Source organism: Lissotriton vulgaris, chromosome 2_1 (assembly GCF_964263255.1).
Source record: "Lissotriton vulgaris chromosome 2_1, aLisVul1.2, whole genome shotgun sequence".
NCBI lineage: Eukaryota > Metazoa > Chordata > Amphibia > Caudata > Salamandridae > Lissotriton > Lissotriton vulgaris.
The window spans coordinates 318,362,557-318,390,463 of NC_141687.1; positions in this window are offsets into that span (position 1 = coordinate 318,362,557).

The following is a 27,907-nucleotide window of genomic DNA, read 5'->3' on the forward strand; positions in this document are numbered from 1 at the left end:
TGCTTCCAGACATCACTTTGTTTTTTTGAAGGTGGTATATCTTCCTCTTCATCGTCCACAGGTTCTGGATGCTCATCCTGGACAGAAGATGAAGCTCTACGTATAAGATTCTCCATTATTTTCAATGATGGTGCCCTTGCAACCTCGCTGGTGAATTTTTCCTTACTATAAAATTAGTATGTTTTCTTGCATCATTATATTTAAATATTTTATGATTCTCTAGCGTTTCTATCCATGTTCACTCAGTAAAGGAACAATTAGAACGAGTTCCTAATCATCTTGCTCTTTTGAGACATATCTAGAGCAGGAATCAGAGTGACTACATGGACAGCTAGCCTAGGTGTTACATGCGCCAGCAGCTACAGCAATTTCATCTACCTGGAATTTTGTCGCATATGGACTATTACGCCTGCTGAGATAGTTTGTTCAGTGCTTGGGTGAAGGAAGCCATACGCTGACAGAAGGCAACATTGCTTTATGTGTGGCTTACAAAACCGTGAGTTTTCTATATAAATCAGGACTGTTTGCATGTATACTCGTAATGCACTCAAATGTACTCATGATAGACCTGTTAAACATATATGTCAGGTCTTAAGATCTGATGTCAATTCTTGTGATGACACTTCCTGTAAAGTCTGGGTTATGATGCTACTTCCTGTGATGTGTCTTCATGTAATGCTATGTGCAATGTCACGAGTCGTGATGTCACTTGCATACTGCCTAATTTGATTAGTCCCCCTCATTTCTTTTTTTAGGACTTGTGCCCTCCAGTTAGGGTCATGACTGCAAGGATTTCAGTCTTTGCGTGGCCTGTCCGGATTTTTCTAGGTTGCTTGCATGAATTGTCTACATAAAGATGGACCAGAGAGATGAGCGCATACCTGCAAACGAAAACAAAAACAAAAACAGAGGGGGCAGTGCCCCGTGTCGAGAAGTACCTAAGCGGCACTTTGCCAATGCTCTGCCCCAAACCTTCTCCTCCAAAAAGAAGAAAAAAAGACGGTCCCGATGTCCTTGGGTGTTTTCATTGAAAAAGCTCAGGCTGGGGTCTACAGCTTCCAGTAATGACTCAGTAGGAGTGCCCAGACCATGCAATAATGATTCAATGTGGGAATGAGTCTTTATTTCTCCTTAAGTAGGGGTACACAGAAGTATAAATGTTTAGGACCACTGGTCTAAAACATAATGGCCATCACAACTGATAGGGTTAAGGTGCATGCTGATTTCGCAAACTGTAAGTCAGTATGGAGCTTAACTGGTTGTCGGGCCTGTGTGAGATAGTGTTGCCGTTCCTTGATTAAAACGTTTATTCCCAGAAGCTTCTTGTAAGTTTTAGTATAATTGACTTAATTAAGAGTGAACTTCCTTGAAAAAGAAGCTTCAAGATGGATTTACCACGTGTCCTCGTGTCTTAGAGAAAAACACACTTCAAATTCAAAAGCCTCTGCTTCTAATAAAAATGGTGGAATTACATCTGGATGCTGTAACAAAGCCACCGGGACAAACTGCCTTATAATGCCATCTGCTTCATCAGTCCATTTAAATGGAACACCATTTCTCAACATGCTGGTTAGAAGCTAGCCCATGTATGAAGATTTTCAGATGGACTGTCTCTACAAGATGGGAAAAACACAAGAAGCTCTGTAAATCTTTCACATTAATTGGAAATGGCTTTTGTTTTATTTCTGTGACCTTACAGTTATCCATCTGGATACAGCTGGACTCAATGATCCTAGAAACTGCACTCAATCAATATGTAATGAACAGGTTTCCAGTTCGGCATATAGATGATAATCTTGTAATCGGTGGAGTGTTGTCTTTACCCGAGTTATATTTTCTTCAAATTTCATCTATGTAGACTACATAAAAGATCTAAGAATTTTCACTGCACATATCCACAAACCAGTGGCATTCTGTGAGAGTGATGCAGAGTCAGTGAAGATGACTGCACCTTTTACCATACTGAGATTTTTTACTCTGTAATCTCTACAGGGACGTATTTCCACACTCTTCTTCAGCACAAAGAAAAGTTGAGAGGAATCTGGTGATTGCAAAGTTCTGATAAACCCTGCGGCTAGATTCTGCTGTAGATATTCCTTCAGGTTATGATTCTCGGGATCAGTTAATGCATACCCCCTACCCAAAAGGAACTGGGTCCCACAGTTGTAGATCTTTGAAACAATGATAGCCACATTTTGTAGTAAGCTCACAAGCCTTTTTTTGGTCAAAATCATCCTAAATTATTGATAATGCTCAAGTGTAGTTGTAATGCAGCAGACGGTATGTATTACGTTGGTTTGTGTCAAAAACGGCACTTGAGTTTTATAAAAAGTAACTCTAGCAACCTGCTGGGTACAACTTCTTTCACAATATCAGATCTAAAATAAACACTGAGCAGCCCAATAACGGTGGGATTATTTAATATTAGCCATAGCAATGCTTCCATGACCTTAAATTGTGGTATATCAATGAAGTCATTCTGAATATCTTCCATATTATGTTTGCCAATATACATAATCACTGGGTAAGTATGGTGACAAACTAATATAGAACACAATTACATTACCCTCTACTGCTTTGACTGGTTTTGGGCTTTTCTTCCCAGTGCAGAGTATTCTTAAACTTTGGGCATAGATAAAATATATAAAATTGCTTGTGGCCCCTCAGTCCCTGAATTCTTGCTGTTCACCACATAATTCTGGTTAAAACATTACATTCACGTGGGCACCAGTAGACAGCAATGTATTTACTAGCTTGACTGATACCACCATAATTTTCCTCTCAAGAAGTGAGTCTCTGAGCCTAGTTTTCTGATTCTACACTGTTCTCGGAGTCTATTGCCAACACAGCTTGAGATTTTGGGATGATCTTGTTTCTAGGACTTTTCCCTTTTGCCTTCCAATCCTTCACAAAATGACTGCGCCAACCACAATGCATAAACTGTTTCCACTTTCTACGCTACACATACATAATAATTAATATACATATTGACATATTTCTATTTAAAAAATAATTATTAAACTGATAATTTTAATTTATATTAGAATTTCAAATTTTTAAAACATTTTGAAATAGAAATATACTACATTTACCAGAAGGGTGTGAGGACAGGCCCACTGAGGCAGGTAATTTGAAACTATAAAGTGCACCTGTGAATGCGGTCCTCACTCGTCAGAAATCGCCAATGAAGAAGGGAGAGAGGGACTCCTGAGACGCAATTGGTGTTTGAATTTTACTGTTGCCTGCTGTCTGTTGGTCACCTGCTGGCAAGTCTTCATTAAAACTTTTGTGAACAAGGATCTTCCGGTGGCTGTAATCCTTTGGAGCTAACCTGCATGTTTGGATGTTTAGCGGCTGATGCCCAGCCGCGGGGTACAGCTCACTGCCTGAAGGCGGGCTCTTGTAGTCACCGTACCGGTGCTGCTTTTGACGGGAGGAAGGAGGCTGGCACCTTTGCAGGGCTGGTGTGAGCCTGACGTTCATTTTGAAGACTATAAAGCGTGGCAGGGAGATCGGCAGTCCTGTGCACAAGCCCACTGGGGTTTTATCCAGCACAAGTGTGAGAGCACACCCACTTGGGAATACTAAGGCGCACTACATTTACCAGAAGGCCGTGAGGACACGCCCACTGAGGCAGGTCATTTGGAACTATAAAGTGCACCTGCGAATGTGGTTCTCACTCATCAGAAATTGCAACTGAATGAGGGAAAGAGGGACTTCTAAAACATGTTTGGCGTTTGAATTTAACTGTTGCCTGCTGTCTGTTGGTCACCCCAGGACACTGCAGGAGCCGGCCCTCCGGCGTGGCGGTCCCCATGGCTCTCGATGGCACCAGGCGGAGGGCCACGCAGCCTGCCTCCCACAATACAGGGGCTTGAGGGACGTAGTTGAGGCCCACACACTTCTAATTTTGTAGAGGGGCTTGGACGCGAAAGTGATGCAAGGGAGTTGTAAATCTGGTACACAGTGTTTTGTTTTACTTTGCTTTCCTTTTTGTCTTGTAGAGGATATAACGGTTTTTGTACAGCCAGTACCTTTCAACCCTACCCCCAAACGGCTTTCTGCTTGTTACCATAGTAACAGTTCATGGAACACTTACATGAGCACAGAGGTTAGAAGTTCACCAGACTTTGGGGCCCATTAGGATCGCGGACGGACTTGCGTCCATCCGCGACCCCAGAGTAGGAGGGAACCTCCGCATGGCCTGCAGAGTTCCCTCCTGTGCAATTAGGATGCGACCGCCACCATGGCTGTCACATCCTCTATATTTAACATTGCGGCGGGTGCGGCTTCAAGCTGCACCCGCCGCAATGCTAAAAATGCATACATTGCATTTGTATGCAGAAAGCTGCAGGCACCGTGCGGTGCCTGCCGATTACTGCATACAAATGCAGGGGGTACCGTAGGTACCCCCCATGTGCACCCCCACCCTCCCATCACCAAGGGGCCCCGCAACGGGCCCCTGCAGTGAAGTTCCACATGCTTTTCCACGGCGGAAAACCCGCAGCGGAAAAGCATGTTTTGAAGCCCATCCTAATATGGCTGGCGGTGTCTGAGAGACACCACCACCATATTAAGGCTTTTCCGCCGTGGTTGTAAGTCAACCACGGCGGAAAAGCAGTGGACTGAAACCAGGACCCACCAGCCATCCTAATGAGGCGATGGGTCTTTGGTGGGTCCACAGCGGATTTTCCCCATCCTCCGGGCCGGCGCTGGCCTCCGCCGGCCCAGAGGATGCGGAAAATCCGCTATCCTAATAGGCCCCTTTGTTGCTAATAGAAAAAGCTACTGTGCTGGAGTTTTAAAACTTTTCCATTGGAACCGTTAGTCGTAGCTAAAGACTCTGGTAAAGAGCTGGTAAAGAGTTAGCCTCAGAATTATACTTCAAATTATAAATATCATTTCTATTGGGGACTGCTACCCCCACCCAAAAAAAAGACGTATATACTTTTTTTTAATGAACTTTTCTTAAAACAACAAATAACTGGAAAAGTAAATTAAAGATAACAATACAATAAATAACTAGAAACATAACTTTAACAAAACAATATAATAAACAAACTGTGAAATGGACTCCAATAGAAGTACGGTAGGTAGTCTGCAAAACAAAAAAGAAAATTTGTGTTTAAAATTAGATCGATGTGACTAAATGAGGTCAAACATTACAAGTCAAAGTAACACTTGACGATATTTCCTTATTTTTACATGTGCAGTGTGCCTGATACATTTGACTTGTCTTATAGGCCCGCGTCCAAGCGGCGTCTGTATGGAAGTGCCTACTGCGTCAGATTTACACTATAGATTAACAGGTCTTTAAAACGATTCAGAGATGAGACAGAATTAGGTGAGAGATCTATTCATTATGCAAGACAATATTCTTTAGGGCTTATTTACAAGACTGTTGCACCACTTTTGTGTTACTTTTCTCATGTTGAAAGTGACGCAAAAGTGAGGTAAGGGGCTTTAAATAAGGTCTTTTCCTTCTAATGCATTTAATCGGAGGGATTGTATATGTAGGCCGCTCTGCTTACCTTGTGTAAACACTGTGACCAACAGAGTTCACAACTTGAACTCAGCTTTGGTTCTATGCGTCAGAGTGGACAGCAGCGTCCATAACTTTAAAAGAGAGAGAGAAATGATGTGAGAGAAAGTGAGCAAGAGAAAGAGAGAAAAAACGTCATTAAAAGTGTGTGAGAGAGAAAGTTATAGATGGAGCAGATAATACTGGAGAAAATACTCGTAGCTCACCTTTTGCCTCCGTTGTGTGTCCAAAGACGTGCTGCTTCATAGTGCACCCTCCAGTTTAGTGATCTGAAAGATAGTATATAGAGTTAGTAATAGCATTGTACATACAAATGCACACATATATTTTTGGTTTCTTTTTTGGTGCACGCAGGATATTATATTACAACAAGTTCCCCTGTAAGTAGGTGTCTGTGCGCTGTTTTTTTCCAAAGTACAATATCCCATTCATTCCCACTGCATAGCGGTGAGTTCTCAATATTGGGTATCTAGACTGTTGCACCCCATTGACTCGCAGAGTCTGGAGCTGAGTGTTTTTCTTGGGAAGCCAGAGGCAGATTTAGAAGCTCCTTGCGCCACTTTTCCCATGTTAAAAGTGACACAAAAGTGGCGCAAGGGGCTTGTAAATCTGTCCCTCAGACTGTTGTAACCTATCTATTTTCACTGCTCTGAGGTAATTGTACATTCCTACGCAGTGAAGCTGTTGCACACTACCTACTTTCTCCTTTTACTGATGACTTGTGGTTGTTTCAGAAACAAGCTTTTTTGCTCACCTTGTGCCATTGCCCTGATTCAAAGAGGGTGCACTACGTGTGGAAGCAGCTTTCTTAGAAGTTGTTACGATGGCCACGCTTCATTGCAGAACCCTTGTACGCTGAGTTTTAGAGGTGTTGGGGGGGGGGACGGCAATTTGTGAAACACAACCTGTAAGATAAATAGAAAGTTAACATTGTGTGTAATTTTTTTATCAAAGGAGAGAGGAAGTGATAGAGTGACTGCAAAGAATATTCGCAGCTCAACTTTCTCTCACCAGTGTGTTTTTCACCGCGTGCTGGGACATAATGTACTCTGAAGCTCTACATCTAAAAGATAGTAAAAAAGATGTTATGATTGGTAATTGTTACTATCTTAATGTGGTGTTGAATAACATCGCCCTTTCACACACATTCCCTCTCATATTTAAAAGAACTATTTGTATAGTTTATATTCCGGATGTTTGAGCGATTAAAAAAACGTTCCTGCTATTGGAAAAAAATATATATACATGTAATTTGATACACTATGTAGGACTGTGTTCGTCTAAATCGCTGCGTCGCTTTTTTGTATCCAGTCTGCTGCACCCCATCGATTACTTCCGATGTGCACCCAGGCGTCACTGCTCACCTTTTTGTGGAGAGGATACCTTCGACATCATGTAGTTCCGATCTGCCACTAAGAAGTCTCACATTAGGTGCTGAGTCTTGATATCTGTATGGCTAACGACATACTCGTGCTCCCATTATCATCATCGCAGGTTCTTCACCCGCTCAGTCCTTCCGGTACCACAGAGGCCAAAAGACCAAAGAGGCCACGCACGTAGTGGTGGGCCCACTGTTCGGTGGTTCGGGCCTACATGAGTCATCCGAACCACCAGGACGGGCCATCGCAGCGCTTGTGATGAGAGCAACTCTAAAATGGCGTAGAGCCCGTGTGCCACGTCTTTTTTATAGGTAGGGTCACGTGTTTAGTGACGCATGTGCTGGATGGGTGTGGTGTGGGTGTATACCAGCCATGAGGGAGTGTTTGTGCCGTTCTGACAACTAGACCTGGAACTAAGAAATCACTACAATGGAAATCTGGGCCATGTAGTGTTGTTGTGTTTTCCTGGATGCGCAAGTGCAGTGGGCTGGCCTGATGTATGCCATTGCTGCGTGAGGCTCTGAACCATGACTCTGGAGCTATGGGGGTGGTCCCGTTGTGACCTATATGAGAAATTAAGTTATTCGGGTGTCTGTTTTGTAGTGCTGACGTCACCCGGGTCTTACAAGCAAATGTGTCATTATATCTGCAAAGTTCCACAACTTGGCCAACATGGAAGGTACGGGGTATCACTGACTCTATATTCGTTCATAGTTGTATACATAAAAGATGGTGGACATGACCCATTTCTGTCATTATGAATGTTTGTTGTACATTCAGTGGAGTGTTGTAGCTGTAGTAATACAGGGCTGTGAAAGGTTTAAGTTGTAGTTTTTGGCACATGAAGGGCAGCTAATTTATATATGTATGTGGTCATTCAGGTACACTGTACAACTCGATGCTGAAAATCAGTGTTCGAGTCTCGGAGTTGCATGCACATCCTATTATTGTAGAGTAATGACGTAATGTACGCGTGCCTGAAAATGTATTGTAAATATGGTGCTCATGTAAATACCTGGTATAGTTTTGGGTTGATTTTGCGCTATATAAATATACTCTTTTTAAAAAAAAAAGAGGAATAGCCCACACTGAGTGTCACAGGTAAGTTGATTGCATACGCTATTTATAGCACAATATCAAGTTGTAGGGCGGAGGGGCAGCATTTTACAAACACAATAAATACACAGAGACAGATAGATAGTTGAAGTGGGAACGGGCATGTGTGCTCGACTCCATTGTATTACGTTGTTGTTGGTAACAAGTAGAATAGTAATCATGATATCATATACAGATATTTAATTATAACGGTTTATGACTTCTGTTGTACAAAGGTAGGAATATTGTATGTGAAATAATGTACAGAACATTCTATCGTAAAGGGTTCATGAGTTGTGGCGCACTGAAGTAGGTGCAGGTGTGTGGAGCCTGCGATGATGCATGGTTCAAGCAGACCGCACTGTTAAAAATGTGTTTTGACTATTGAATTTTCCCTTAACAAGGGCATGTGGCAATTATTTAAGGTGTACTGAGTTAGTGGTACGTGTGGTGTTTATCAAGTGCTCACCCTGCGATGATGTGTGGTCTGAACGGGCTGCACTCAAACCATTCACTGTTGCATACTGGACTATATGAACTTTGAGGAGGGGAACCCGCAAGGGTCTCAAGGCGCTTTTACGAATACCGCTGTGGAACTCATCCTGGCTTTCCCTGTGAGGCGTCCACTCCTGGGCACCCCCAAGGTGGAGACCAGGCATCCTTAGCGTTGTGGGGGCCGTTGTGGAGATTAAGTAAGCTATTGCCCAGAGTTGCAGAGTGGGACTCCATGATTGGAATAGGCACTGAGGCGAGAATTATCAGGTCCGTGGAATTTTTGAGCCTAAGACCCGCCAAGGCGGGGAATTGAACCCTGGTCCCGGGCTAGACCTCTGCATCAGGGTCTGCCGTTCTAATCATTGAGCCACACTTCTCCACAGGAGGCAGCGGTTAGCAAGAGCCCACGACTGGTATACAACGTTTACCACGCATTTTTTACCACGCACTACACTTACAACACAGGCATTACCAAGCATACCATTACAACGCATTGCGCTGGGGGGCGCTCTAGGATAGGGAATAAGTTTAATTTTATATACAACACCTTCCCTAGTATCCACGGGGACTGGAGTTGGAATATAAAATTATACTTACCACTATCCAGCACCTCAAAGCGATATGCGTTGTAACGGTATGCGTTGTAAATACCACGTTGTAATGGTATGCGTGGTAATAGTATGCGTGGTAACGTCATACATCCCCCACGACTACGTGACATTGATTAGAGCTGCACAGTATTGGTAATTTAGTGTGTGTGCATGCAGCAATGATAAGTGGTGGAAAGAGTTAGTGGCACCTTAAGCAACAAAGTTCTGTGGAGTCTGAGAAGATGCATGATCCATGCAGGACGCACTGTTAGCAAAGTCTTGAAAATCAAGTTTTCTAATAAATATTGGTTGTTCATTCACAGAAGTATGTTGAAGTATATCTCCAATAACTATGATATATTTTCTTCTAAATAAGTCATCTCATTCAATACGGTCACGTGGAGATGATTTCTGGTGCACTGAGTTAGTAGTACCTTTGGCGCCGAGCTTGTACGCACCCTGCGATGATGTGTGGTCGGGGTGGGGGAGGCACAGTAATTGAAGTAATGTCTTTTGTCGATTGAATTCTGCATGAATTCCATTTAATAGTGACAGTATGCCTCACTGTGACATAAAACTGTTCACTCTTCTTTGCGATGATTTATGGCGCACTGAGTTGGTAGTATGTTTGGCACTGAGCTTGTACATACCCTGCGATAATGAGTGGTAAAGGGGGGACCGCATTTTGACCAATGTCTTTTCTCTATTGAATTTTGCTTAAATACGGCCACGTTGCGATGAATTATGGTGCACTGAGTTAGTAATACCTTTGGGACTGAGCGTATACATAACCTGCGATGATGCTCAGTCCGGGGAGGTCGCACTGGGAGCAATGTTTTTTGCCTAGTGAATTCTGCCTTAATAAGGCCACGTGGAGATGACTTGTGGTGCAGTGAGTTAGTGGTACCTGAAGAACTCAGCATGTGCGCACCCTGCGATGATTTGTGGTTCGGGCGGGTCGCACTGGTACAATGTCTCTTGGCTATTGGAATGCGTCAAGTGAAATTGCCATTCCACCTGAATCGTGAGCCCTCACAATGTAGATCGAAGGCAGTTGTCAGCACAGATATCGACGAATGATTTTTGTGACGTATGTAAAAAAAATCTGAACATATACAGTAGAATTGTCTCTACATTACATAAATCAAGGCTGAATTCTCTACTGTTTGTAGGGTAGATGGAAAGTTGAATTCAAGTTGTGAACCCTGCTGTCAGCAGAGTACATTTTGGCAAGAGTCCACAGAAACATCGACAAATGCTTTTTTGACACATACGTTAACAAAATCTGACGACACAGTAGAATTGTCTCTCAATAAATCGAGAATGAATTTAATGTTGATTGTAGTGCTTCCCCACATCTGGTATCAAGTGGTGAACTCTGTTGATCACAGTGTACACTTGAAGGTAGTACTTAGTACAGACATAGATGACCGTTTTTTGTGGCATCCATTAATAAAATTGACTCTTCCTTTCATAAATCAAGGCTAACTTGCATGCTGTCCGTAATTGTCTCTGTATTAAATCAATGAAGGCTGAATTTCCTACTGTTCAAACTTTAACAAAATCTGAGGACATAGTGCAATTGTCTCAATTTTAAATAAATCAAGACTGAATTCAATGTGTTCTGTAGTGCTGATGCACAACTGGTATCAAGTTGTCAACTCTACTGACCGCAGAATAGATTGAAGGTAGTTCTCAGCACAGATACTGAAGACAAATTTAGATCCAAAGTTGAATTGAAGTTGTGAACCCTGCTGTTCACAGTGTTGATGGAAACCACTAGTCGATAGAGACATAAGTGTGGTGTGTGGTGCTGAGTTCGCAATCGGCCTGTATCGAGGAAGCACACGGTCATGGCGGCAGCCACGTGGCAGGGTGGGGACCTTCGCTGCGGTGCAGTCTCTTCTCTTTGCAGAAGTGAACCACACCCAAGGCGTAGCCTAATTATTTATAGTCTTACATTGACGTTTACGTTGGACTAGCCCACTCCGCTTCTGTTTCAAAGGAGGGAGGTGAACACAGGCACATGACCGTAATATTCCCCAGAGTCTGAGATAATGTGGTTGTGCCCACTATTCAGTACACTACACGTACCAATTGTATATGTACACACTGATACGTTTTTGATTTCTATAGTGAATTGTGTATAGTATTTCACCGGTAGTCTTAGCGTTCTGTACATTATTGTTGATGTTTGAGTTCTTTCCCTTATACATACTTGGTTGCCAGATCTCTGTAGATTGAGCTAGTGTACTGTTGAGGAGATATATTATTTTGGAAAGGTCTGTTGTACTGTTTTGAGCTGCCTATGAGGTAGTAGGGGGGAGGGGTCCGTGGGTATGGTTGTGGTGAACGTGGCGCTGGGTATTTTGATTTTGTTGGGTGTGGGAAGTGTATAATTAGAAACTCTATCACATATTGCTCTTTAAACATGGGTGTGAGTTGAATGTAATTCACGCAGTACATATTCTTACAGTACTTAAATGTTGATGTTAATTTGTTAGTGGTAAGTGGAACTATTGGCTGATTTTTAGATAGCATTGCAGATTTGGTTACTTGTTGAAAATATGGGACAGTGGTCAACATTATAAGTAGGAATTGTCATTTAAAAACCTTTGAAATTCACTGAAAAAAACATAGGTTTCAAGCAGGTTATAGTTAGGAATTAGCAGTTAAAAAACCTTCGAAATTCACACATTGGTGTGTCAATGGTTTCAAATATGGTACTCCATATTTTATAATGAGTGTTGAAAGGTTACACTAGTGTATGATGAGATGTATCAGATTGTCACAAGGATGATGGCATCAGTGATGTCATCAGTGATATCATTTGAGATGGCATCAGTGATGCCATCAGTGATGTCACTGACATGTCATGAATGATGTAATATGTGACATCATCACCAGTGGATTGCGGGCGCAGGAGTTGCAGTTAGTACAACTAACTATAACGGAGGAATTTCAATGGTTTTGTATGAGTGAAATGTCCAGCTAACTATAACACCCCTGAAACCTATGTTTTTTTAAGTGAATTTCTAACGTTTTTTAAATGCTAATTCCTAACTATAACCTGCTTGAAACCTATGGTTTTTTCAGTGAATATATATATATCAAAAATAAAATCTTTAAAACACAAGCCATTCTAATTAAATTAAAAAAGTAAACAACATAACATTCTTAAAATTTAGTACAATCTATTTTACACATTAAAAACACTAATATTACTCCATATAGCCGGCCACCACTCAGAATCCTTCCCAATTCACAGGGGCACTAGACAGGGCTGCCCCTTATCCCCACTGTTGTTCGCCCTGACGGTGGAACCTCTAGCGGCGTGGGTTTGAAGCGACCCTGTGCTCTGTGGCTTTCATTGGTCCCCATTCAGATTGGACTGCATCGCATTGTACGCGGATGATGTCCTTTTCTTTACGATGGACCCTGGGTTCTCGGTGTTTAGGGAAACTACTGACCTACACACCAGCCCTGCGAAATCCGTGCCGGTCACAAGGGACGAGCCACCTGGGCGTCCCAGCTCTCGTACAAGACGGATGGATTTAAGTATTTGGGCATCTTCGTATTGCCAAGCCCTAAGATCTCCTCAATCTATCAATCAATCAATCAATCAATCAATCAGCGTACTTGTAAAGTACTTACCCGTGAGGGTCTCCAGGCGCTGAGGTGAGGGGGTGCCGCTACTGCTCGAAGAGCCAGGTCTTGAGGAGTCTTCTGAATGTGAGTAGGTCTTGGGTCTGCCGTAGGTGGGCAGGGAGGGTGTTCCAGGTCTTGGCGGCGACCTAGGAGAAGGATCTGCCGCCGGAGGTCATTCATTGGATGCGGGGGACAGCGGCGAGGGCGAGGCTGGTGGAGCGGGGCTGGCGGGTGGGGATGTAGAAGCTGAGTCTGCTGTTCAGGTAGGCTGGTCCGGCGTTGTGGAGTGCTTTGTGTGCGTTGGTGAGGAGCTTGAAGGTGATCCTCTTGTTGACGGGGAGCCAGTGTATGTCTCTTAGGTGGGGGGTGATGTGGCTGCAGCGGTGGACGTTGAGGATCAGTCGGACTGAGGCGTTTTGGATGCATTGTAGTCGTCGTAGTTGTTTGGCTGGGATTCCTGCATAGAGTGCGTTGTCATAGTCCAGTCTGCTGCTGACGAGGGCCTGTGTCACTGTTCTTCTTGTTTCGGTCCGGATCCACTTGTAGATCCTGCGTAGCATGCAGGGGGTGTTGTAGCAGGAGGAGGAGACGGCGCTGACCTGTTTAGACATGGAGAGGGAGGAGTCGAGGATGAATCCTAAGTTGAGTGCCTAGTCGGTGGGTGTTGGTGCTGTTCCCAGTGTGGTCGGCCACCAGGAGTCATCCCAGGCTGAGGGGGTGGGTCCGAGGATGAGGACATCTGTCTTGTCCGAGTTCAGCTTTAGACGGCTACTCCTCATCCAGTCGGCGACGGCCTTCATTCCCTTGTGGAGGTTGGTTTTGGCGGTGTGTGGGTCCTTGGTGAGGGAGAGGATGAGCTGGGTGTCGTCGGCCTAGGAGATGATGTTGAGGTTGTGATGGAGGGCCACTTGTGCAAGGGGGGCCATGTAGACATTGAACAGCGTCAGGCTGAGAGATGAGCCTTGGGGGACACCGCAGATGATGTTGGTGGCTTCGGAACGGAGGGGTGGGAGGCGGATGCTCTGGGTTCTGCCGGAGAGGAAGGACGTGGTCCAGTCGAGGGACTTCTCATGGATTCCGGCTTCTTGGAGGCGTGTCTTTAGGGTACGATGGCAGACCATGTCGAAGATGCCTGACAGGTCCAGGAGGATGAGGGCTGATGTTTCGCCGTTGTCTAGTTGGCACCTGATGTCATCTGTTGCGGCGATGAGGGCTGTCTCAGTGCTGTGGTTTCGTCTGAATCCGGACTGGGACGGGTCCAAGATGTTGTTGTCTTTGATATTCCTATTATGTGGCTTCCCATATATTAATAATAAATGAATGGTTGTAGAACTCCCAAACCGACCCGGTCTTTGTGATTAAGTACGCAGAAATGGAGGGGGACCCCCTCTCCAGCTCCTTTCTAGCACCAAACATCTAGACTTTTTACCCCCGGCGAGTAGGGTAGTGATACAGCTTTGGCACAACATGGTCAGACAGGTGGAATGGTGCAGGACCCTGACCCAGACAACTCCATTATGGTAAGGCACATACCTCCGACCTGTAGCGACTCTGGGAGGATTCCCCGGGAGGGACCTGGCGGGGATATCGACCCTAGGTAATGTGATGCAAGGGACTACATTGAAATTCTTTCAACAATTGCAGGCAGAGTTCCACCTAAAACAGGACACAATTTTACATATACCTCCAATTCCGCCATGCTTTGACACCACCTGATTCGTGCCCTGGAGACCTTTACAGACTTTCACCCTGGAGGGCCGCCTACTGATGGGGGATTTGGGCCTACATAAAATCAGGCAAATATACCAGACATTGGCGACCCACACACAGACGCCGCTTGATAAGATGCGGAAATCTGAAATTCCTGACCTGACGGACGACGACTGAGGGGCAGAAGCCATTACCAGTCCCAGAGGCGCTGCGGTGTCCACACGATACGGCCTAATTCAGTTCAAATATCTCCACCACAACTACTATACACAGGTCCGACTGTGAAAGATCGGTGTTTTCCAGTCTCCTACATGTTTACAGTGTGAAATGGAGGATGGGATGTTTTTTACATATGGTTTGGAGCTGCACTGTGTTGCAGCACTTTTGGCGTAGAGTAGTGTTATGCTTAAGTGAGGTGCTATCATGGGAACTCCCACTTGACCCACAACTCTTCCTCCTACACAGTACAGACGACATCGGGGGAAATAAATACAAGCAACATTTATTTTTCTGAGCCCTCACTATTGCCAAGCACGATATTGCCCAGATGTGGAAAGAGTCTTCTCCCCCGACTTTAGGCAAATGGAAGACTGAACTAGACAGATGTATGGGTGCAGAAATCGCTGTTTTTAGCCAGTGGCTGCCCAAAAAAGCACAGGAAACTCTGGACCCCCTTGGGCGACATATTGAGGGATAGATTTTTCCCCCTACCATCCTCGGACCCCTGCTAGGAGCCATTACCTATGTACATATTCACGGACCAAACCACTCCATATTATATGACAGCCTGTTACTCTACTACGGTATCATACGTACACTTACCGAAATCTAGCACAGTCTGCACTTTGTTTAAGTTATGTAATCTGCGTGTTTTGCAGGTCATGCAATTGTTCAAAAATGTCGGTACTCCTGCTGTGTCTTATTTCCTACAGGTCTTTCTAGGGCTGTGGCCCAAAATTCAATAGAACCACTGAATAAAGTGTGTTGTTAAAAAAAACACTAATGTTACAAATATTTAAATGTTAATTAAGCAAAAACATAATAATTTAAATAACAATATAAAATAAATATTAATAATAAATATAAAAGATAATACATTTACTATACTATTCCCACTACAATTTAAACAAAACTACTCAAACTATTAGAGTAAATATAGAAAAAACATACTACTCCCTCTTCATGCAACGCAAAAAAATTAAAACTGGGTTAAATATACAAATCTCCCTCCAGTAAATTCAACAGTAATGGAAGTGTTTGATTGAGGATAGGTAATCATAGTGTAACCGTTCCAGCCAGTACAACAGTATTGAAACTCTTGGAATGTGGACGAGTAAAATTTACTACTCCCACTCTAGTCAATACAACAGTAGGGAAAGTGTTGGATTGCAGAGGGGTAAAATGTACAACTCCCACTCAGTCAGTAGAACAGTGTGGGAAGTGTTGGGTAGCGGAGGGATGCGCCAGTTAACATGCGCCACAGTGCGCCACGGCTACGCCACCCATGGTGCGCTGCATTTATGATGCGGCGCACCATGGGGCAAAAACGGCACAGATGCGTGACGCATCTGTGCCGGAAATGTGGCGCATTGCTAGAGTTGCGTCGCAAGCGCGACGCAGCTCCAGCAATGCTCTGGGGGGGCCTATTCTTTCAATGCTGCCTCAAGCCTTACGCCTGCTTCAAGCAGGCGCAGGGTTTTGACGCAGCATTGCCCTGAAAGTGACTAGGTGAAATGTCATAGATTTCACTCAGCCACTTTCAGGAGGCGTTCCTGCGCAGGAACGCCCCCCCTGCGCAGGAATGCCTCCTCATGGCGCAGTGCTGTACAACCTGACGCATCTCCTAGATGCGTCACGTTGTAAATAGGGCGCAAGGATGCGCCACGTTTCCGTGCCGTTGCGTCACGCAACGGCGGCGTGAACGTGGCGCAAGCCTTTCATAAATCTGCCCCATGGTGTTTATTTACAGTGCAAACAGAAGAGAGTCTGTCCCCATCAAGGTTTTTGGAAAGTGTGCACAATTGTACATTTCATTACACAGAATCAAGGCGCACCGCGCTCTCGCAATAAAAGTTGCAATTATGCCTGCAGATCAAAAACAAGAGAGTGCAGACTTTGAGGTACAAATCCAGTGGCGTAGCAAAAGCCCCCAAACCTCACGTGGTGCAGGAGGGGGTGAGCTCCAGAATCCCCCTCTGGTACTGTACACAGGTGGCACCGGAGAGCTCCTGACTGGGTCCGGAGCTGGGGGGACCCCCTCAAATTTTGTTATGCCACTGTACAAATCAGTGTGTGTGGAATACTGTGTCATTCCCTCCAAAAAAAGATGGAAGTAGTTCATGTTTTAAAAGTCGATAAGAGGAACTAAAGCATAACCAGGCCTACTTAAATTATGCGGTACGGTAGCACCAAATTGTGTTGCAGGGTTGACTAAATTATGCAGGATAATAGCATCACTTCATTATTTTGTAATTTTTACACACTTCCTGGGTAAAGAGTTCACCTCATTAGTACCAGTTTAACAATCAAATAGAGAAATAAGCTACTGAAACATGAGCAGATAACCTTTGCAAAGTGCCTTCCACTGCTCGCCAACAAATGTTGCAACTTTTTCTGTTACTTTTGAGCTAGTAAGAGGCCCATATTTATCAAAGATTTGAGTCACCCTTGCACCACGCTAGTAGGCATCATTGCACGCAAAACCTTTAAATAATATTTACCAAGCCACGCAAGGCAATCGTGCCCCTCCGTGGGTTGCTAAATGTGTGGGTGTTCCCACGCACCCACCCATGTATTTTGCCGCATTCACAGATTAACCATTAATGGATTATGTCTCCTCGGGAGAGGTGTAACAAGGAGAAATATGATTCTTTCTCCTCGTTTTTTTCTCTTTTTTACAAGTGCGGCATTCAGCAGCACACATAGAAAGAGGTTAATGCCTCTGAGGATAGTTTTTGTGCAGGAAGGTGCCCCTTCCTGCACAAAAATAATTCTGCCTACAACGCAGTCACCCTTGCACAATGGCGCAAACTTGCCTGCGTTGGTGCTAGGCAGCAGTTTGTGCACCAGCGCACACAGTGATCAGGAACTCACTATATAATGTTATATTCGAGCCATTCCTGCCCTCTCTCTTTCACAGCACTCAGCAAGGTGGCTTGCTGCATTGCGTGGAAATTTGATTAGTATTCCCCCCCCATTCATTTTTTTGTTAAAATCTGCAGATTACGCAGCAGATGATGAATTATTTCCCAAATGTGTTAAAAACATAATTTTTTTCAGAAAAAGTCAAAGCCACAAAATTACATAATTCAAGTGGTTGTGGCCTGAGCATAACTAACACAATACAGATGACTTTGGAACTGCAGTTTCAAACATGTGCCTTTACATTTGGGCTATAAATATACAATAACTTAATTCATACGTTGCAACTCCTGTCAGACACATTTCATTGATGCATGCGAACACACACTTTTATGTCGTTTAGAATGATTATTTTAGATTAGGGGACCCACTTGGATTTAGCTGTACTTTTACAGCGCACAAGGCTGACAGGCAGTCTGTGATTGATGCAGACTGAAAAACAGCACTTATAAATTTCCATCCTGCGATAGTTACTCTTACGGTAAAACGTTTGTGCATCGGCTGCTCCAGGTGGAACTCAGCAGGGAAGAAAGAGCTGGCCTCGCTGCAAGTCATGGAGCAGGTGCACCCTGGCGCTCGTTGTAGGGAGCAGGGAGGGCATAGGCGGATAGAAGATATCTGGTACCGACTGGACAAATAGATGCTCAAACAATAGAGACAGAGTCACAGAGACTACAAAGGGAAGGGGATACATCGGGCAGATTGCGCACCTGGATCCTGCATAGGGAACACCCCCCTCTACTTATGACACACCTGATGTTGTTCGCCGGTGCCAGGATTACTACTAGGTCAGGGGAAGTAACTGTGTTCCAGCAGCACCTTCAGCGTGTGTACCTTGTGGACCCAGACATAATACCAACGCGATACATACCATTTGTGGAGAGCCTGGACACCCCCGGCTTGACCGGATGGTAGCTTAGGTTCAGGCGAATACCTTGAAAGCTGAACCTTCAGTAATTTGGGGAATCCCGTCCCCTGCATCCCCATGCAAGAACACGGCCAGACCTAAGCGCCAGTACCTTAAGAAGCAATAGCTCTTTAACCCAAAACTTCCCAAGCTGTACTGGCAAACTAGCTGCTATTCAAATTCCGTTCTGGTTTCTTACTCCCCAGATCAATCATTCCTAAACCTTGCTGGGCCCAGTGTGCAATATATCTTCCTGCAAAAGCATGTGAGAGAGAAAATTGGGCTTGGAGGAAGGGGCAAGCTCTCCAACAGACTACCCTTATCACACCCTGAAAATGACACAGAGGTTTAGGGGATACTGTACCTACCTTTAGACCCACATCCATTACCAACCCTCATGCACCAGCGTTCGCGGATGGTCGTGATAGTCCTGTGCGCCTTAAGCTAGGGCATACCCTACAAAGTAGACTAACCGGTATACCTACATCCTACCCAACTGCTAACCACACAGTCGCTGCCACTGACTGCAGAGGACATCTTTAACAGACATGACAACAGTGCTAAGAAGCCAGGTCGCTGGTGAATGCTGCACTATACATAAACAGAAACAGAAAAAGTCCTTCAGAAGCTTGGGGTGAGAGGGACTGTGGAGAAGATGAATCCGAATAAGAGGGAGAAGTTGCTAGGAAACATAATCATTGGGATGCCTTTAGAATGATAGACAACCCTCCACGTCCTCAACCAAAAGTGCTGTTTTAGACAACTTTATTTAATTGTATTCATCCTATAAAAAACCCTCCTGTGCCATTTTTCCGGTCATGCCCGGATACCACTTAAAGCTTTGTGCATTGCACCGAGTTTGCAGAAACCAACATATCACGCAGATTTCACAAACAAGATACCAAGAAGAGACATTATCCAACTCAATGTCACTCATGGTCTTAACCATAGGAAGATGAAAGACTAAGTCAGTCCTATCCACATTCACAACTTTTGAGGACTGTTTTGAGGAATTGTAATAACAGAACGTATGGCCTGTGCCACCTTGTTTGACAACCTTTTGATAAATAACTCCCCACCAGCTCTTCCCATAAAAGCTATAAGTTCTCAGTGGTTTGTGTTTGCTGGTCCCTAACTCGTTCACGTGGCTGTTTGTGGTCTGAGCGCGTGAGATTGTTGCACGTTCAGAATGTTCTGTGTTCAAAAGATGACCCAACAGAAACCACATCAAGGATGAGAAAGTTGCATCTGCTCGTTTCTCCCAGCTGCGGCACAGTCTTGTGATGCTGACAGGACAGACACGTGACCCCCAGCCTCTGTAGGTAACTGAGGATGCTAAGAGCATAAAAGGGAATCAATACTTGAAAAACTAATTTGAAAAGACTTTCCATGGTGGGAAACGATTGCGCAAGCAGCGCATGCATTAAATGCGCTCTCCACACTCATATAATTCCCATAAAGATCTGAGACGATAAACGCAGCAAAGGGGAAGGGCCGGTGCCGGTATTACTGGCAGTGGCAACCGTTCCCGCCATATTTATATCAGATTGCTGAAATCTTGTTCGCGCCCGTAAATTGACCAATAACCAACCAGTACAGCTGAAAAGTCTTTCTCTGCCCTCGCATCTAGGGTACATTTCGAAGTTATTGCCGCCGCAGTCCAGGTATTAATCCATCACTTGTTCACTTAGTTGCAGTGAGACTAAAAGAGACAATGAAACGGCATTCTTCAAAATGCCAACCTGGAACCGGAGAGGCTAAGAAACTATCGATCTTTCGTTGGCCTGCCATGGGAGTGCAAAATTATCGAGAAAATCGCCTGCATTGAATTGCAAGATGCTTTTAGAAGAACATATATATTCACGTCCATTTTCCAGTCAGGATTTAGACCAAAGCAAGGCACAGAAACCGCTCTGGTGCATGTCAGCAAAGACACGTTCATTACAGATGCCACCACGAGCCGTGCAATACGATCTTGTGTTTGCAGCAGAGGCAACAAGGAAGGAAAACACATTTTTAGGTTGAGCCAGGCAGTGCGCATACCCTGTTGCTTGGCAACCTATTGTTTTTCTTTAAAAAACTCTAAAAAGGGACTTTTAGCCCACTCATTACTTACCATTCATTGGCATCATTATCACTCTTCCTTGTTGCCTTCTAATTTGTGGGCGTGTGTGAGGTGTCCCTTCCTTTTCTTTCTGTGGCGCATGGACTAGGTACAGATTGCTGCTCTCGCTGTGATTGAAGACGTACTATTTCTTCTTTTTGTTAGCATCTTTATATAGCTCAAACTAGACCCGACCTGAAAGTAGGTACAGTAAAACACATATGTAGAGAAGATAGGGGGATGAGGGTTCTGAGTGGTAGTGGCGCCTACAAATATAGGCAAGACTTCGGTCACTAATTATCAGTTGTTGGGTGCCTAGGTATGGGTCATCATCCTTGCCCACAAATGATCAACAGATCCAAATTATATAGTCAATCCTATCACACCGACTTTGAGTATTTACAAGCACTGTCAAATTTAGATTCACAAAGTAAGTACAGATCAAGATTATGTATATGGTTTGTTTAATTCATAAGGCATATAATTACGTATTAATATATAATGTGCCAATGATCGCCAACCGTTAGGTGGCCGAATACTAAATGTTCTTTTTTCTATAACCTACATGCACTTTTCTGGCCCCATAGTTTGTGAGTCAAACATAACGAGGTGACTGAGAATTTACTCGAATCAAAACGGATTTATCGTATTTATATACATATTCGATATCATTAAAGTATGATACTGAATTATATACTCCGCTTTCGATCCTAATACTAACAGCCATGAGCTATGATAATGAATCGATTTTAACAATATGATATGTCGTGTCAATTAAAACACTGACCCAATATGGCCGAACTATTGACGCGATGACGCTCACGCACGTAGTGTAGCCGTTCAAAGCAGGAAGTCTACCGGATTGACATATACTTCCGGGTTAGCGACGCGAGGTTCCACAATACGGGAGAACCGGCTCGAGACAAACCTAGACTTTCCCCCGTGACTTCAAATATAGGAAGGTAAGACTAACGAAATAAGTAGACATAGCCAGATAACCTAACCTTACGGGAGATGATTATTGTGGAATACTAATAACTTTCCGTATTCATATATTTTCTTTTATACGATTGACAGCTGGGGTGTAGAGGAAGACTTAAAACCGACGTAAAGATGAGGAAGTTTTGATCGCTCTAAATAAATGGGATCCAAATACTAATTACCTTGATCGTATCTGAAATACAATATTGACTCATCTTTTAAGGTAAGCCCGATATTCTGACAACAGAAATAGACTTAACTTATTTATGTACAAGCTATAATGATACGTTTATACCTTCACTAAATAACTTATAATATACACAATGTTCTCCCACAGCACTGATTTACGGACACATAAATCAGGGAAAAGAAAGTTTTTTAACCCAGCTATGCGAGGCTGGGCCGGATTTACAACCAGCCAGAAGGTACGTTTCTGGACTGGTTTAATTACTAATTATTGACTCACTGATATGGAGGATATTTCCCTTTATATGCAACTTATCAAATGTATATATATTGATAATTCACAGGCTCATAACGTAACGATATTGAATATCAGGTAAGCCTGATTAGCAATACTCAGTCTGAATAATCTCGGGCACATCACGTTTTTGATTAACCCAGCACTATAGATGATGATTATTATTCTGCACTGGTATTCAATAATGATCACCCTATTAGGATAATATGACTGAAATATATAAAGATAACGAGGTAATTTGATACGATCGATGGAGCGTGTGACTTTATGAACTGTGGGGCACTCTTTTGTCTCTTAAAAGACAAGTTTCATCCTTTCTATGGGAGACATCTTTTTCCCATCTCCTTTTCCTGGCAAGCACTTCTCACTTGCATGACATGTATACAAATAATCAGTAAATCAACTACATGTACAAAAAATGTGATCACTATACAGTATATCTTGAAACTACAATATGTGTTTGTATTGTATTTTCTTTCCCAGCCCAGATGAAGTCGTGGGTACCTGCCCATTCGACAAAACACGTGTTGGCTGGACTTGGAGAAAGCCTATGGATTAAACAAACCATATACATAATCTTGATCTGTACTTACTTTGTGAGTCTAAATTTGACAGTGCTTGTAAATACTCAAAGTTGGTGTGATAGGATTGACTATATAAAACACATATGTTTTTTTCTTTTTTGTAAATCTCAGGGAGATTAAGGAATTTGGCCACACTCACTGAATTTTGAACCAAAACTGAGACTCGAACCTGGGGCCAGATGTAGGAGCCCTAATACCGGTCGGAAACGGCCGATTTCGGCCGTTTCCGACCGGTATTAGGGTTTTCAGATGTAGGGGGCTGAAAAATACAGAATCGATATATTTACCGATTCGGTAAAATTACCGAATCGGTAAATTACCGAATCAGTAAATATACCGATTCTGTAATTACAAATGTAGGTGGCACAGTTTACAGTGCCACAGGCCCTTAAGAGTCGGTATTTTACCTCACAATCCTATTGTGTGGCAAAATACCGAATTCAGGTGTGCATGCACATCTGTGCATGCACACCTGTGCAATGTGACACACAGACATGCCCTTAGGGCATGTCTGTGTGCCACATGGCATACATGCCTGTATTTGGGGTGCTAGAGTGTGTCAAAGTGACACCCCCTGCATTCTTGCTTAAATCGGTATTTACTGAATGGGTAAATACCGATTCGGTAATGGCCATTGATTCCTATGGGCTTCAATGCCCATATGAATCAATGGGCATTACCGAAATGGTATTTACAGAATCGGTAAATACCGAATCTTAACGATTTGGTATTTACCGATTCTGTAATACCTACATCCCCCCCTCTATTTTACCACTTCTTAAATACCGAATCGGTAAAATTCGGTATTAAAGAAGTGGTAAAATAAAATTACCTACATCTAGGCCCTGGTTCCTTAGTGACGAAGTCGGCAGCTCTGGCCGTAGTGCCAAATCCTTTACTCGTCTTTTGTTCTGGAATAGCTGTCTCTTTTCTTCCCAACATACTGCACTTTTTGTTGTTTTTAAAAACAAGCATTTATTGGCTGGTATTTTTTTTTACATTTTTGTAATTGTATCACTGCATCTCTCAATCAAAAGACATAATGAGTTTATTCTATCATTGACGTATCCTACATAATCATTTAACACTGCTACTAGATTGTAAAATGAGTGAAATGTCCAAAATCGGCACAAACCTCAAATCTAAACTATTGCTTCCACCTGTCCCGTAGCTGTCCTGCTCCCACTCACTCTCCTGTTGGCACTTTATTCCTGTACTCTATCTCAGGCCTGCTTTCTACGGCCTTATTTGAGCTGCGTCTACCTGCTCTAGCCCAACGCCCTTTTTAGCGATTGTTAGCATGCACTCTGTCCCGCAGCGCTCTCTCACCCCCACCTATATCCTCTTCACCCCTCACCCATATCTGTCGCCCAGTCCCTGACCGATTTGTTCGCTTTATGCTCCCTTCCTGCTCAGGTGTCCATTTGGCACCATTCAATCAACCCTGTCTCGTAGAGAGTGATTAACTGCATGGACAGAGTTCAGAGCGGGACCTGCGGCAGTGGATTTATGGCAAAACCATTTATTTGCACTGATATTTACACCACTGATAACAGAACATGCTTGGACCTACATCTACTGGGATGTTGTTCACCGTACTGATTACCTGAGTGCGTGGAAAATAAATTGACTAGCAGTACTCATACTATTCTATGACACTCTATGGCACTCTACTCCACAACACTCTTCACCATGTATGCTATGCCACTTTACTCCACACTAGACCACTCCATTTTACAACGGTCTACTCCAGTCTATGACCCTATTCTCTACTCTACCCCACTTCCTGCTACTTTACTCCACTCTACGCCACTCTATTCTATTAAAGTCTACACCACTCCTCTCAATAAAATGTTAATAAACCCATTTTATTATCGTTTTATTTTTCAAGTTTTGAGGCTGAGGGGGCAATACTCCTCCGCCATAACGGAGGAGCCGCCACTGCCAAAATATAGGAATTTCTCGGATATTAGATCCCCTAATACCTTTCCACCTGTTTGAGGAATCACCACAAAACTTCCCAAAATTATAGCATTTTCTACATTTTGAGATGATGTCAATTTTTGTGGTGAATCGTTAAGGGGGTGCAAAGATAAAAGGGGTCAGAGAACACATTTTTCCACCAATGCGTTTTCCATAAACTATTACAATTGACGTAGCGCAAAAACAGCTGAATGGATTTACATGAAATTTGGTAGGATTATACATTATGGTGCAGAGATGATGCCTTTTGGGTACTGTAGTTAAGTAGGGCAAGTATTTTTCAAAGTTATAAGGCATTTAAACTTAGTGCTCTCTGTCACTGCGGTACTTTCATGGGATTTCAAAAACATTTGTGAAACAACTACAGTACAGGGTCAAAAACATATTAAAAAAAAATAAAATATATATATATATATATCAGTTCAATCACTTCTCACCATCGGTAGAAAAACAGAGGACTTAGTATGGATTTCACAGGCTGTTTATTGGAGGTAAGGCAGACCGGTTACAGCAGTTCGCTTTCTTCAGTGCTGGTAATCCAAACGCAGCGTTCTCCTGCAAACAATCTTTTAACGGCCCCTCTTTCACAGTGGAAAGAGGCACACCTGCGTTGGATGCTTCTCTACGTCGCGCAAATGACGGGGACTACCAGTCCAACAATGCAGCGTCAGAGACTCCAGCGCATGCAGGGGAACGCGGAGTTGCAAATGTCACTCGCCTAATGTCCCATTTTCTCGCCCATCAGACTCGCAGGCACCTTGATTCGAGACGCAAGTTCAAGTGACGGCGTCCCATCAGGCATTCCTGGCCCGCTGTACCACAGCAGCTTCACTGTGCCAAAACTCGTTGCGATGGTGGGTCACAGATCCTCCGATGCCTCGGCTACCTTCAAGTTGTATATATATAAAATCCCTACCTGTTTAATAAAGTGGTAATAAGCAGGGTTCTACCTATACCCTTACACTAAGCACAGTCAAAGTGTGGTAAAAACAATATGGCTGCCTTTTCATTCTCTAAAAACAGCCGTTACCCGATTTTAGACTCGCTTGTCATCTCCATGTAGCACGGTATAAAGCAAAGTGATCACGGTATGCCATGGCCCAAAATATAGCTGTATTATTGCATTGCGGTACACATGAGTTACGCATGGTGTCGTATGGGCAACACAGTAATTAAGTTAGATTTACAAAGCAACGCAAGGCCATCATGCGTTGATTGTTAAATCTAGAGAAACGCAAGTCAGTGCAATTTGCTGTTTTGCGTTAATCTGCACACCATAATCTGCATTGCTGCTAAATTTCATATACATCTGTGCGCTACACCACTGTAGTGACTCCACTATACGCTGTTCCACGTTATGCATCTCCACTGTACGAGACTCCACTCTACGCCACTCCACTCTATTACACTGTATGCAATGCCGGTGTAAGCCACTACACTCTATGCTCTTACACAGTACACACTTCTACTCTACGCCATTCTAGTTTGGCACTCCACTGTATTCCACTCCACTGGATGCCACTCCACTATATGCTATTCTACTCTACGCCATTCTATTGTAAGTCACTCCACTCTACTCTATTTGATTCCAGTGTATGCCACTTTACTCTACAACACTCCACTGAAAGGACTCGCTCTAAGCCCTTGCTGGAGGAGCTGCATTGGCTCCCTATACGGCAGCGCATCAGTTTTAAGATATGCTGTACGGTCCACAAGTGCTTATATGGGGATAGTCCTAAATACCTCTCACAGTCACTGGAGCTGTATCAACCTAGCCAGTCACTCCGCTCAAGCAACCACGCTCTTCTGAAACCCCCTGCAACAAAAAAATCCATACAGGGAGACCGAGCATTCTCATCAGTAGGCCCTGCTCTATGGAATAAGCTCCCAACAGATTTGAGAATGACCACTAACCATCTGTCCTTTAGAAAGACATTAAAAACTCTCCTTTTCCGGGAAGCATTCCAGTTCCACTAAATACTCTCACTGACCCTATTAATTAATGTCATGGCTGGCAAAGCGCGGAGATACCCTTATGGGATTGATTCCTGCGTGATATAAGAAATTAAATAAATAAATTAAATAAAGCCAATTCACTGTATGTCACTCCGGTCTACATAGAGGAGCGTCTCTCCTCCTAAACTTGGGAATTACCCAGAGTTCCTTGCTTCCTGTTTTGCCTAATTTATTTGGCACTCTACGCCTGAAAGAGTATTCTCTTGACTCATAATGAGTTATCCCTTGGTCTGTACAAAACTTTACCTCTCTGATGACCCCTAGCTAGCGCAAAACATGTGTGTCAGAGATTGATTGTATTTATTCCAGGTTGGCTCTGACGGTATTTTATCAATTAAAGCTGTAATACGGTGCCGTAAGTGGTAAAAGGCCTTTTGTCACTTTTCAACTTGGCGTAGGTAGCACTGTGCTAATCCAATTAAATCTCTACTAGAAAAACAGTCATTTGAAGTGAGCAGATTCAGAGAGTTGCTGGTGTTGTAGGGTGCTTTATATAAATGAAGTGCTCTCTGCCTAAACTTGGGAACTACTCTGAGTTCCTTGCTTCCTGTTTTACATTATGTATACAGCATCCTAGGCCTGAAAGGGTATTATCTTGTCATATAAGGGGTGCTCCCTTGTATCTGAACAAAGCCGTACCTGTCTGATGAGCTCTAACTTGAACAAATCACATGTCTGAGGTGCTTGTATTCATTTCAGGTTGGCTTGGATGGTATGTTACCAATCCAAAGCTCTACTACTATGCCTGGAGTGGTAAAAGGCCCTTATCATTGTTTAGCTCAGCATGGATAGCACCATGGTAATTTTATGCTCAAACACTTTGCTGTAAAAATTGCAAAAGGCTTTGTCCCTTTCTAGCTCAGCATGGATGGCACTGTGCTAATCCTATACTTAAAAACTCTGCTTGAAAAATAGCCATTTGAGGTGAGCAGATTCAGAGGATTGTAGGGTGCTCAATTTAAAGGAGCTGCTTACCGCCTCACTTGGGAGCTATCCAGAAGTCCTTGTTTCATGTGTTGCATAATTCTAACTCTAAACCTGAAAGGGTATTATCTTGACTTACACTGGGCTATCCCTATTGTCTGGAAAAAGATGTACCTCTCTGATGAGCTCCAACTAGAGCACAACACGTGACAGAAGTTGATTTTATTAATTTTGGGTTGGCATGGATGGTATTTTACCAATCTAAAGCTGTAATACTGTGCCTGGAGTGGTAAAAGGTTTTGATCATGTTTCAGCTTGGCGTGGATA